This window comes from Bubalus kerabau, chromosome 16 (genome assembly GCF_029407905.1).
Source record: "Bubalus kerabau isolate K-KA32 ecotype Philippines breed swamp buffalo chromosome 16, PCC_UOA_SB_1v2, whole genome shotgun sequence".
NCBI classification, from domain to species: Eukaryota; Metazoa; Chordata; class Mammalia; order Artiodactyla; family Bovidae; genus Bubalus; species Bubalus kerabau.
In genome coordinates this window covers 21535707-21548521 of record NC_073639.1, presented here as the reverse complement: position 1 = coordinate 21548521, position 12815 = coordinate 21535707, and the positions used below count along the sequence as shown (strand labels likewise).

The 12815-nt window shown below is 46.7% G+C and overlaps 1 long non-coding RNA gene across 1 annotated transcript; it reads left to right on the top strand.

The window, feature by feature from the left end:
- The first annotated feature begins 5385 nt into the window (after nucleotides 1-5385).
- LOC129629547 (uncharacterized) lies at nucleotides 5386-12138 on the top strand. The gene is made up of 5 exons (XR_008703266.1): nucleotides 5386-8015; nucleotides 8213-8504; nucleotides 8583-8966; nucleotides 10087-10136; nucleotides 10223-12138. It is a non-coding gene; the product is annotated as an uncharacterized LOC129629547 (long non-coding RNA).
- The last annotated feature ends 677 nt before the right edge of the window (nucleotides 12139-12815 follow it).

Genomic DNA, 12815 nt, shown 5'->3' with positions numbered 1-12815 from the left:
TTAGATAGAGATTGGGCTAAGCATTTTCATTTCACAACCAACCTAGGAAATATATCTCATCATCCAGCGAAAGGTTAGGCAGCTTGTTCAAGGTCACAAACTAATAGATTCAAATCCAGTTCCCTTTGACATTGAGATCCATTCTCTCTCACCACGTAAGTTGATGGTTTCCCTGAGGAAGTCAGCGGATAGTTCAAAGAGAAAAGATGATCACTAAAAACATCTTGTCTCTTACTTTTCTCCTTGGTTTCCACCTCTAAAGCCCCAAAGCAGAAACGTGGCTAGAAATCTGTCCTAAAGGCAGGAATTTATCCTCTGTGTGTGGGGGAAGCAAATTCAGAAGCAATAGTACTTGGAATGTTAGAAAAAGAAAACTCTTTTTTCTTAAATACATACAAATAGAAAATTTTAATGGGTGTTCTTTTATGTGTCTACCTATGAAGTCTTTTTTTTCCACTTATTTTTTTTTTCTGGAGTATAATTGATTTACAATGTTATGTTAGTTCTTGCTGTACAACTAAGTGAATCAGCTATCTGTATACATATATCTCCTCCCTCTTGAGCCTCCCTCCCTCCCCCTCCCATCCCCCTCCTCTAGGTCATCACAGAGCACCAAGCTGAGCTCCCTATGCTGTACAGCAGCTCCCCACTAGCTATCTATTTCACACATGGTAGTGTGTGTGTGTGTGTGTGTGCACGTGTGCGCGTGCAGGCACTTAGTTGTGTCAGGCTCTTTGCAACCCGTCTGGCTCCACGAAATTGTCCAGGCAAGAATACTGGAGTGGGTTGCCGTTTTCTCCTCCAGGGGATCTTCCCGACCCTGGGATCTCACCTGAGTCTCCTGCATCCCCTGCTTTGGCAGGTGGATTCTTTACTACTAGAGCCAACTGGGGAGCCCTTCGTAGTGTATATGTGTCAGTTCTATTCTCCCAATTTGTCCTCCGACCCTGTCCTTCCTCCCCTGTGCCCACATGTCTGTTCTCTATTCCTGCGCTGAAAATAAAAAATCTCTTAGGCTGTTTCTAGTCTAGCCACAAATAAACAGAGGTTTATATGTGTAGAGTGATTTACTATCATTCATTAGTGTATTTTATATTTCGCTAAACTTAGGCAAATTATATAAACACTTTATATATAAGCCCAACATATCAGATGTCAGGACTCAAAATATGTGTTTAATTAAAAAAATACATCTCTTAAAACCAAAGCCCTAAATACATATTAAATGGTACCGTAATCTGAAGGTAAACGAGACATGCCACCTAACAGATATTATGACCTACATTCAGTACAGTCTCCATTAAGGAGGCAAATGCATTCCAGTGGCACATGTTAGTGTCAGAAACGTCATTATCCAGCGAGACAATGACACAGACGTCATAAGGACCCATACAAGGAGGACAAAGAAGTGGTGATAGTGTAAAACTATTCAATATGAACCAGAGGAATACAAACAGGTTGCCTGAAAACAAGATTCTGGCAGCTCTAAAACAGAGGCTATAAAGAGGGAGAAGGACCCTCAGGGCCAATCTATGCTGCTCCAGAGAAGTGGGGGAGAGGTCTGGAGGAAAAACCTGGGGCGGGGAGGTGGGGGGCGAAGCCTGGGTGATAGCAGAAAGGATTCCACTGACTTGGTCACTCCAGCAGTCCCAGATCAGGCCTGGAGGGGCTGGAACTGAGCCTGACCAGACAAGTCTCTGAAAGGACACAGCTATCTACAACAGAGAGACAGCATCTCTGATGCCCCAGGGGCCCCCAAATCCACCAAGGGTAAACTCATCGTTGGGGTTACATGACTGAATTGCATCCATGTCATCCCATCCACCTGCAAGTCCTCTCACAACGGGACACGTCTGCCATGTTTCCATTAGAATGAAAAGACCAAGTACACTTACCTAGGTTCTATATTAAAACTCTCTTAAAGTGTTGACCAGGACTTCCCAGGTGGTGTAGGGGTAAAGAATCCGCCTGCCAATTCAGGATATGTGGGTTCGATCCCTGGGTCGGGACGATACCAGGAGGAAATGGCAACCTACTCCAGGAGTGTTGCCTGGAAAATGGACTGAGGAGCCTGGCGGGCTGCTGTCCATGGGGTGGCAGAGTTGAACACTACTGAGCGACTGAGCATACACACACCCAAGTGTTGCTCATCGATAAATCAGACAATCAGTCTGATCAGAGCCTTCTTTTTCCTGCCAAAAGCAAGGAAGTGGGGAAGTGGGTTGACACAGAGCAGCAGAAGGGACAGAGAAGCCAGCCAAGGGACTGTGAGACTCAGAGGCTGGGGAACCCCTGCATTTTTGCTGATTTTGTATTTATACCATAAACCATGCAGGACAAACAAGCTCTATTCACCGAGGTATTTTTGTCCTGTGCAGCTGTGTGGCTTAGCAGGAGCTTTGCTGCCGAGCCATATGACTCATGCCAACACTGGTGCATATGATTTATGGAGACCTAAAGAAAAAGAAAACAGCCAGCTTCATTATGAAGGAGCTTCACTTTCAGGGGATTTGTTCATCCAAGATCAAGGTACCATTTCTTGTTCTCTGAGTGACACAGTGGGGCTGCCTCCACCAGCAAGGAGCTCAAGGACAGCTTCCAGCTCTCCCCTCCCGCCACCCCTGCCCCATCTCCAGCTTAAATGAGGATGTCTGCAGTGTAAGAAGGGCTTCCCTGGTGGCTCAGATGGTAAAGAACCTGACTGCAATGCAGGAGACCTGGGTGTGATCCCTGGGTCAGGAAGATCTCCTGCAGAAAGGAATGGCTACCCCCTCCAGTATTCTTGCCTGAAGTATCCCATGGATAGAGGAGTCTGGCAGGCTACATGGGGTTGCAAAGAGTCGGACAGAATTGAGCAGTTAACACTTCCACTTTGCACTTTTCTATGTAAGAAGAGGTCAGAGTTGTAGCCCCAAGAACAAGGGTCTTCAGCTGCCAGTCACTGAAGGAGGTTTAGTGACTCTGAAAGGGGCCAGAGCATCCTATCAGAGGTGTTACTTAGACCTGGAATTGCTTCTCTCCAGACAATGTCTGCAGCTCAGGACATGCGAGAAGGTTGAAGAGGGACCAAGTTTTATTTGTACCCAGGCTGGCAGCTTCTGTTGGACTGTTTCCTGGCATCCCTGTTCAGGAGAGATAACCTTAACAGAACTCCTTTCCCCAGTCCCATCCATACTCCCCCAACATGGTGGGTCAGAAAAAGAAGGGCTGGGGTCTCTTGTGTGTGTGTTAGTCACTCAGTCATGTCCAACTCTTTGGAATCCTATGGAATGTAGCGATAGGCACTGTAGAGAGTCCATGGGATTCTCCAGGCAAGAATACTGGAGTAGGTAGCCATTCCCTTCTCCAGGGGATCTTTCCGACCCAGGGATCAAACCCAGGTCTCCTGCATTGCAGGCAGATTCTTCATTGTCTGAGCCACCAGGGAAGCCACAGGATCTCTTACTCTAAGACATTTCTAACCACTACCCTCTGGAACTTTCCAACTGGAAAGTCGATGAGCCTTGGCTCTTTTCACTCTCCCTCCCTGATTCAGCTTTCACTTTCGATCAAGGCCATGTCCACATTTACTCCTTGAAAAATGGGAAATATCGGGTCTTTGGTAGCCCAGCTTTGTAACTATAACAGCTCATAGGTGCTTTGTGACAAAGCAGCCTGGACTCAGAAGGCGACTTTGGTAATATCCTGTTCATCTGCTTCCAGGAATGTGCTTCACCCATCCATACCCTCACCACAATGGAGCAGAAGAAAAGTTCATAAGAATTTGTGAATAATATGGTCATGAAGCCTGCGCTGTGAACGCCTCCATCTTAAATTAAATTGAGAGGGGCTCAGGATAAAGCCTGTATTCATGCTGTCTAACTTGTTCATCAGATGCAAAGGGTATCCTTCCTATGAAAGATGAGAAGAAAAAGGATTGGGAAATTTTGCAAAAAAGAACTGATGACAGATATTTAGATATTGAAAGGATTTACTAGTTGCCACCAAGGTTCTATTCTAAGGCAGCAAATAAAACAAATAAAAGTTTGGGTGGAATTTTTAATTTTCCAGCAAAAGCATTCAATTACATATTCTATCGTTTCCTTTGGTTGTTTTTATTTTGGGGACAGTGCTTCAAGCTGAGCTTTCTTTCGGTTTATTTGTTTACTTTTTGTGTGGTCCAGTCCCTGCCCCCACCAACACACACACAAAGGACCTGAACAATCCTTACAGGTAGTTGCTATAATCTCTCCCCTTAGAGGCTTTGAAGGTGCTTCCAGCTGCATCTAACTGCTTCACTGCCCCCTGCATCTCCCGCCCAACTTCAAAGCCCCACCGCCAGGAACTCGTTCTGTGGTCCACCTTGTAGTTCTAAAGGAGCTATTACTCCCTATTTATTGTGCAAATTTTTATGGAGATGCCCTGGTATCTTTCTTGACTCACAGCTTAGCCTGTAGTAGCTTCTTAGATTGAGGGCAGGAGGAGAAGGGGGTGACAGAGGATGAGATGGTTGGACGGCATCACTGACTGAATGGACAGGAGTTTGAGCAAACTCCAGGAGATGGTAAAGGGCAGGGAAGCCTGGCGTGCTGCAGTCCATGGGGTCACAAAGAGTTGGACACCACTTAACGACTAAACAAAAACTATCTTCTTCTACCTAGAATTAGGACTGCCTAGGAAAATTATCTACAGCAATAGGTAAGGGTCAGGACTGCCTGAGACTAATCCTGCTGACCTGAGGTCCTTTCCAGTGTCTAATATGCCACATCCTGCTCAACTATTTGAAAAGGCTCTATCAATCAGTACAGTAGCTGGGGAACTTTCTCTTAGGAGCCTAAAGGGAGTTCATTAGTTTTGAGTTAAGTTGTCGTTAAAGAAAATAAAAGTTTCACTTTGTAAAAATTATTGGTAGAGGACTCTGAAAGGCATAGGAATGCTTAAGATACAAGAGGAAATAGATGCTCTAGGAAAGGTTGCTTGATAGACCTTTCTGCGATGATGGAAGCTTTCCAGGTGGCTAGCCTGGAGAACCCCAGGGAGGGCAGGGCCTGGTAGGCTGCTGTCTATGGGGTCGCACAGAGTCAGACACAACTGAAGCGACTTAGCAGCAGCAGCAGCAGTGATAGAGGACCTGCCTGCTAATACAGGAGATGCAGAAGACCTGGTTTCAATCCCTGGGTCCAGAAGATCCTCTGGAGGAGAGCATGGCAACCCACTCCAGTATTCTTGCCTGGAGAATCCCCACGGACAGAGGAGCCTGGCGGGCTGCTGTCCATGGGGTTGCACAAAATCAGACACAATGGAAATGACTTGGCACGCATGCATTTTCTGTAACTCAGTGTTGTCCATTATAGTAGCCTCCAGCCTACGTGGCTGCAGAGCATTCAAAATATTCCTAGAATGACTGAAGAACTAAATTTTCAATTTTCTTTAATTTTAATTAATTTAAATTGCCATCAATGGCTAAGGGCTACTGAACTGACCTGCTTGGCTCTAGGAATCAACAGTGTTTGTGTTTACAAAATGTCGAACCTCATGTAAGAGAAAGAGAAGGAAAAGGAAGAAAAAATATGGCTTACTTGGATTCTACTAGAAAAATTCTTCCCACCGTTGCTATACGATCTCCACCCAGGCAATAAGGAGTTTCTAGCAATCAGGCCCAAAGAGAACAGCGTCATCATGAGGTTCCATTAATCACTTGGGAGCAAGGCTGCCATGCCCACACACAGGCTGGCACTGCTCTGCATTCATGCCTCCTGATTAATAGCACTTCCAGCCATCGTGAGCAAGGCAGTGGACAAGGGGGAAAGGTATCAGAACGCCCTTGTCATTCACCAGCCCAAGCCAATCATGGGTTATTGTGTGGAGCTGTGGCTTTTACACATCAAGGGTGTCCAAGATCAGGTAGGACATCCCCCACCCCTTTTAAAGTGACGTAAGTCAGGAGCTGTGAGTGGAGAGGGGTGATCCAGAGGCCACAGGAATCTCAAGTGTGTCTGCTGGTCTGCTGTGGGCCTTAGAGTTGTTCCCTGAGCTGGCAAAAACAGAGGATGCTGAGTGGTTTGTTGGGCACTCCAAGCCGTGCAGATGATGCGGGCAACCTTCTAACGGACTCGAGGAAGGAAACAGGAACAGACATGGATGGGAGTGTCTGCGTTTGGGAGGGCAGATCCCTGCTGGTGGGAGGCTGGGGGCTCCAGACAAAGCACCAGGAAGACAGACCCCCACCCGTTTACCACCCTCTCCCCTGTGTTCATTTTCCAGCTACATTTTAATTAGGAAACGCTGAAGAAATCTTGGAAAGTATAAAGAACCAGACATTAATACGTTTCTCGTTTCTCTCCATCCGGGGTGGGGGAGAAAACCCTAACTTGTTAATTAACGCACATTTCACTTCTGTAAAGTTCATTTTTTCCTTCCCTCCCAATGTCCACATCTGAACAGCAGTGTGTAGCATGCTATGAAATGTTTAGCTGCTGCTGTGGCTGCCGTACTTTCGAGTCAGGAGAGAAGTGCCTTTTTTCATCAAGAATTCTTTTGTTTTTCTCTGTGGCCAGCTGCTACAAAGATGCAGTCAATTTAGATTAAACAGGCTGAGGAGTGCTATTCGATATGTCAGCCAGGCACACTTCTTGAAATCCGGTGTTCAGCAGGTACAGCTTTTAAAAAAGAAAAAAGAGTCAGGAAGCTGCTCCCAGAGGGGCGCAGACTCCGGTTGTGAGTCTGGCAATGAGAGCGGGGGTCCTAGGAGTGCAGACTCGGGTTTCTCCGGATTCAGCCCGGGGAGCGGTGGGAACAGCTCGCGCGCTTTCTCTCTGCCCGTCTTCACCCTCGTCCTGCTCCTCCTCCCCTTCCCCTGCTGCCGCGAGTTTCTATCTCCATTGTTCCCTGAAGCCCAGCAGCCAGTGTGCAGCCGGGCCCAGCATTGGATCCGCAGCCAGCAACTTCCTCTGAAGCTGCGATGCATAATTACAACCAGCTGCTCCTGCTCCGGGCGGCTGGCCGGCCGGCTCTGCAAACAAGCGTCCTGATACCCGGAGTTCCCCGGGGGCCACAGCCGGCTCCTGGCAGCAGCAAATCCTCCGAAGGCCGTGCCCACGCCCTCGGAAGACGAGCGAGCAGCCCGCGTCCCTCTCTGGCTCCCAGAGGCCAGCTGCCTCCTCTCTTCTCCACTGAGTCAGAGAGGGTCGTTTCCACTGCTCAGGGGAAGGTGTCTGCTCGGTCGGTCACCCGCTGCTGCCCTCTCCCTAGCCTTCTGGTGTCACCTCGAAGCAGGATGGTGTGGGACTGGCTGTCCAGGGGTTAAGACTCTTCCCTACTTCCACTGCAGGCGGCGGGGGTTTGATCCCTGGTGGAGGAACTAAGATTCCACAGGCCACATGTGGCCAAAAAATTTTTAATTTTTTTAATTTTAATAAAGCAGGTGGCGTGTCCTAGGTCTGACTCAGGAAACAGGAGCACCAGGGACCCTGACTTTCGGTCAGCATTTCAGCTAAGGCGAACACAGAGAGAAGGAGGTGGGAAATTTGCTTTGCTCTCAGCTAGCAGGAGGCAAAGAGACAATTGAGGTTGCTTTAAAAGGATGCCAGTGAAAATCCAAACAAGCCTGACTTAGTCTCTGGAACTAGGGAGAGCAGCGAGTGAGCATGTGAGAGCTGAGGAATCGCCCCGGACCCACCTCAGAGCTGTGGGTTCATTCGGGGACCAGTGATTTTTCAGGCTTGACTACAAGTATGACTCGGATCCAAAATTAGGCTTTGGATGTGTAACGCCAGGCTCCCTGCCCCACCCACCGCCTCTCTCTGCCCTCTGCCGTTTCTTCAGAGCCTGGCTCCCGGCCAGAGCTGGCCCTTCAGGCTCCTGGGGGAAGGGCTGGCCTGGGTGTTCTGTCTTGTTCTGTTTCCAGGCAGGGTTTTAGGATGGGTGAAGGCACGTGGGCTATTCAGGAAGTAGAGGGGAAACTGATATGCTTGGGAAGGGCATCCAAACCTCAAATCACTCACTTCATCCAGCCAAAGGCGGAGGAGACAGTGCAGGTAGGAGCATGGTGATGCCACCCTGGGCTGCCCATGAGGCTTCTGCCCACTGTGCCTGACAGCCTGGGCTCCCGCCAGGCCTTCAGCAGTGAGAGCCGAGCCGGGCTGGGCCTGCTGCTCTGTCATGTCCAACGGCAGCCATGGAGGTGGGGAGCAGCTGGGAGTGTGCTGTTGAACAGGAGCTGCTCATTTTACAGGGCGATTTCCCAGGGCTGCTGGCCCTGGCAGGAGTGGTGCAGACGGCAGCATCTTCGAGACCGCTTGTCCTCTCTGACCTTCAGCAGCCAGACCACAGGCAGCAGCGGGGCTGTCGTGTTGGGGTTCGCCTTCGCAGCCTTCTTTGTCTCATTGTTTTAAAACCTTAGTAGAACTTTGTTTGCAGAGTGGTACCAGGCAGGGAGTACTTCCTTGGAAGGAATTTTAAAGCAGCCTGGGTTGGCAAAGGGCATGCGAAGAACCAATCACGCTTGAACGTGTGTGCACAGTGGGGTAAGTGCCTCGCCAGCTGTGACTTTTCCGTGTGTCTTCAACAGTCTCTGCTAACCTTTGCAATTTAATTCCCCACAGGAAGAAAACAATACCACTTAAAGTGTTCTTTCGATGTTCAACCCACACTTTCCCTTCGGATTCTTGAGCCTCGATACCCTTTAGAAGCACATACAAAGCAAACTCCAGTCTTTGAGAGCATCACGGCTCGGCTCTTTCAGCCCGGATATGACTGATGCAGCTTGACCGGCTCCTCCACCTAGAGCAGCTGGGAAGTCCCAGGGACTGAGTAATGTGATTTGGGGCAGGTTTTTCTTTGGTGCCTTTCGATGAGGAACCAGCTTAACAAGCAGTCATGTCTGAGTTCTCACTTCACCACAAACCTTGCTTGAGGACTTCAGAGCTTTAAAGGGCTCTGTTCCCAGAGGAGAAGCAGGAGAAGGCACCTAGAGCCCTGTTCTATCAGTAAGTGGAGAACAAAAGATGTACAAGAACAGGAAGAGAAAATAGTCCCCAGAATGATCAAAGTGAGGTTGAGAGGGACAAGTGCCAGATTTTGAAGACAGGAGACTTATTTTTCTTACTCGGCCCCTAATTATCCATGTGGACTTGACGATCTATTTACTTCTCCTGGCTTAAGTTTTCTCATCTATAAAATAGGGGTGGTGATACCATCTCACTGCTAATCTATCGTGTGTGTGTGTGGTGAGAACAAGCACACTAAGAATGTTAAAAGCAGTAGAAATGCATTGTGTAGTAGTGTGTGTGTGCTAAGTCACTTCAGTTGTGTTGGACTCTTTGCAACCCCATAGGTTGTAGCCTGCCAGGTTCCTCTGTCCATGGGATTCTCTGAGCAAAAATACTGGAGTGAGTGTGTTGCCATGCCCTCCTCCAGGGTATCTTCACCCAGGAATCGAACCTATCTCTTATGTCTCCTGTGCTGGTAGGCAGGTTCCTTACCACTAGAATCGCCAGTAAACTAATATAAGTATTAGCAGCCAGGGACTTTCCTGATAGTCCAGTGGTTAAGACTCCACTCTCCCAATGCAGGGGGCCTGAGTTTGATCCCTGGTCAGGCAACTAAATCCTGCATCCCATAACTATCACCCATCATAGTCAAATATATATAAATAAATAAAATTTTAAATTAACAGATTATCTGAACACTGGGAAAAATACTGATAGTATCTGACAGGTATACTGGAATTTATGTAAAAAAGAAAATAAACTCATAAGTTCACAGAAAATTAAAAACATTAGATCTTAGCAGCCATATGTGTATCTTGCATATGCTTAGGCTTATTTATTATTTAAATGAATATTTAGGTCCTGCCATTGCAGTGGGTTTCATGGGACAACATCCACTGATAAATAAAGAAATACAAGTACTTTTTCAGGTACAAAAACCTCTTTCAATTAAAAAGATATATGGGGTCTGTAACTTTTTGCCCATCCGATGGAGTTTTATTTGACCACATAAAGAGAAGCAGTCTCTCAGGCCCCTTCAAGCATCTCCTGGTACTTTACAAAGATGTTCCTGACACTCTGAGAGCTAGGTATCATGTGTCACTCTTTCCACCAACAGATGGAAAAACTGAAGCATGAAGAGGTAAAGCGAGGTCACCGAGGGAGCAGGTGATGGACTGGCTTCTGGTCTCTTTCTCTAAGCCCTGCTCCACTTTGTCTCTCTCATAAACAGCTATTGATAATTTCATCTCCAGGCCAAACACTGCCAACCAGGACCCACAGTGTGCAAACGGGATCTCCAGCGTCCTGAGCAAAGCCAAGATCTGAGCAGAAAGGAAAGAGAGACAAGTGTTACCACTGGAGGCAGACAGACCACTCAGAGTGATGCTCCTGGAACAGGGAAGTGATGGGTGGAAAGCTGCACATGATTGGCCCATTTGTACTAACAAAGATCATATAAACCTAATGGCAAGACCTCCTAAACATTTATTTAACCACCTATTTTGGACACTATACTTAGAGATTTTTCTTCCTTGGTATCAGAACTGTGCAGAGAAATAGACTGATGACAAAATAATTAAAATTTCATGTCAATGTTCATATGTTATGATAATGCATGTCATTACATATAAGTCAACCAAATGTTTGAATGGATATTTCTACTTAAGCTTTAAGGTTGTGACCCATTTTCCATTTACGTACTGTGTACTCAAATACATACCATATCTCTTTAGGTTTTCTGAATGGCTCCACCACTCACAAGCTTTGTGACCTTAGGCAAAAGCTCTGAGCCTCAAATTTCTCCTCTGTAAATGGGTAATCAGGCCTATCTCTGATTTTATTTTTTTGCTAATACTAATTGATTTCCGGTTAGTAAAGGTATTGAACACAAGCCCTGGTACAGAAAGAGTGCTTAGTAAATGATATTTCCTTCCTCCCTGTCTTCTAATCTTTTCCTTAAGGTGCTTTAATTGTTGGAAGTACTTTCATGTTTATTCCATACATACAATTCAGTAAGGCAGCTCTGCTGCTGCTGCTGCTGCTAAGTTGCTTCAGTCGTGTCCGACTCTGTGCGACCCCATAGATGGCAGCCCACCAGGCTTCCCCGTCCCTGGGATTCTCCAGGCAAGAACACTGGAGTGGGTTGCCATTACCTTCTCCAATGCATGAAAGAGAAAAGTGAAAGTGAAGTCACTCAGTCGTGTCCGACTCTAGCGACTCCACGGACTGTAGCCTACCAGGCTCCTCCGTCCATGGGATTTTCCAGGCAAGAGTACTGGAGTGGGGTGCCATTGCCTTCTCTGAAGGCAGCTCAGAGGTATATAATTATCCTTGCCAAATATATGAGAAAACTCTGTTTCAGAGAAGTTAAGTAATGTGCTCAGAGCCACACAGCAAATTGGCACAAAACTGGAAGCCTGCCACTAGTCCTGTGATTCCCTAGACCTGAGATCTTTCCAGAAGCTTCCATCCATGGTGACCATTGCCTCTACCCAACAGAAGCCCTTCATCTGTCATCTATCCCAAACTAATTTCTATTCTCAGGGGGTAACTCCTTGGCACCCCTTCCCAGGTCTCCCCTGCACTGTAGGCCCCAGCTTCAATCCCATCCTGTCCCTCAGGAATTTCCCTCTGCCTCCACCTGGGGTTGGATATTCAGGGACTCACCCATGCGGCATATAAGTCAGAACGAATTGGGAGGGAATGTTCTTTTAAATGAAAGAAGTTGCATTCAATACTACCACACACATTATGTTGTTAAATATCTACAGCATGATAAAATCATTCCAAATGTCACCAATCCCTGGGGGACTTATTAATAATTAAGCATTTTTAGTTCACTTAGGAATGCAGATTCCATTTAACAGGAAAATACACACTAAATCTGTCCATTATACTGCAGCTTTCAACAGAATGTGTTCGAGATCTCAGCTGGGTTTCCCCAGGACAGATGACAAAGTTAATGCAGGTCTTTCCTAAAGCAGCACCCTGAATTTGTGTTTATTAGGAGTATTTATTAGAGTGACTAATAATGGAAGGAAGACGACTTGACAAGTGTTGGGGAGAACCGAGAGGAGCCTAGAGGAGACTGGATGATCCTGAAGAATGTAGGGCGGAACAGAGACTCAGGGTGTGAGGCAGAGTAAATTATTTGTCCCCGCAGTGATTTTTAAGGTTTTTAAAGGCTGAAATAGGGAAAGAAGGTCTTGTTCTATATGTTTCACTTAATGAGAAGGCCACTTACATTTTTATTTAGCTAACTCCAAAAAGATATATGGCCCTGGACACACACACACACACACACACACACACACTTTTCTTTTAAAAGCAGTTTTCTTTATTTGCTTTGTTTTGTTCAAAATGATATCTGATGCTCTTCTCTTCATCTCCATTTCCTGGTCAAAATCAGAATACTGAATATTTTGAAAGAAAGAAAGGGATGCCAGCAGACAGATTGCCAGTCTCCTCCATGTCTTTCAGACACGTACTGTTTTCTTCTAGGCCCACCGAAGAAGATTCCTTTTGAAGATGATCAAGGAGACAAAGGGAGAGAGAGGTGAGCCCTGGGGAAATCCATGATCTTTGGGTCCTGTTATTTAACCTCTCTCTCTGTAGGCCCCCTCTCCTACCAATAGTTTTCATGATCTCAAAATCCCTTCTAGCCATGAGGTACCAGAAATCTAGGCTTGAAGCAGGGAGAAGGTTTCTTCTCAATGGTGGCTGAAGAATTTTGCAAGCTTTTAGCAGAAAATGACCGTGGATAAATTCTTCCACTTCCCTGTTTCCTGAACTGAAACTCTATGCAAATCAGGCCACTTCTTCCCTCCCTCACTTAAAGCACCTGCC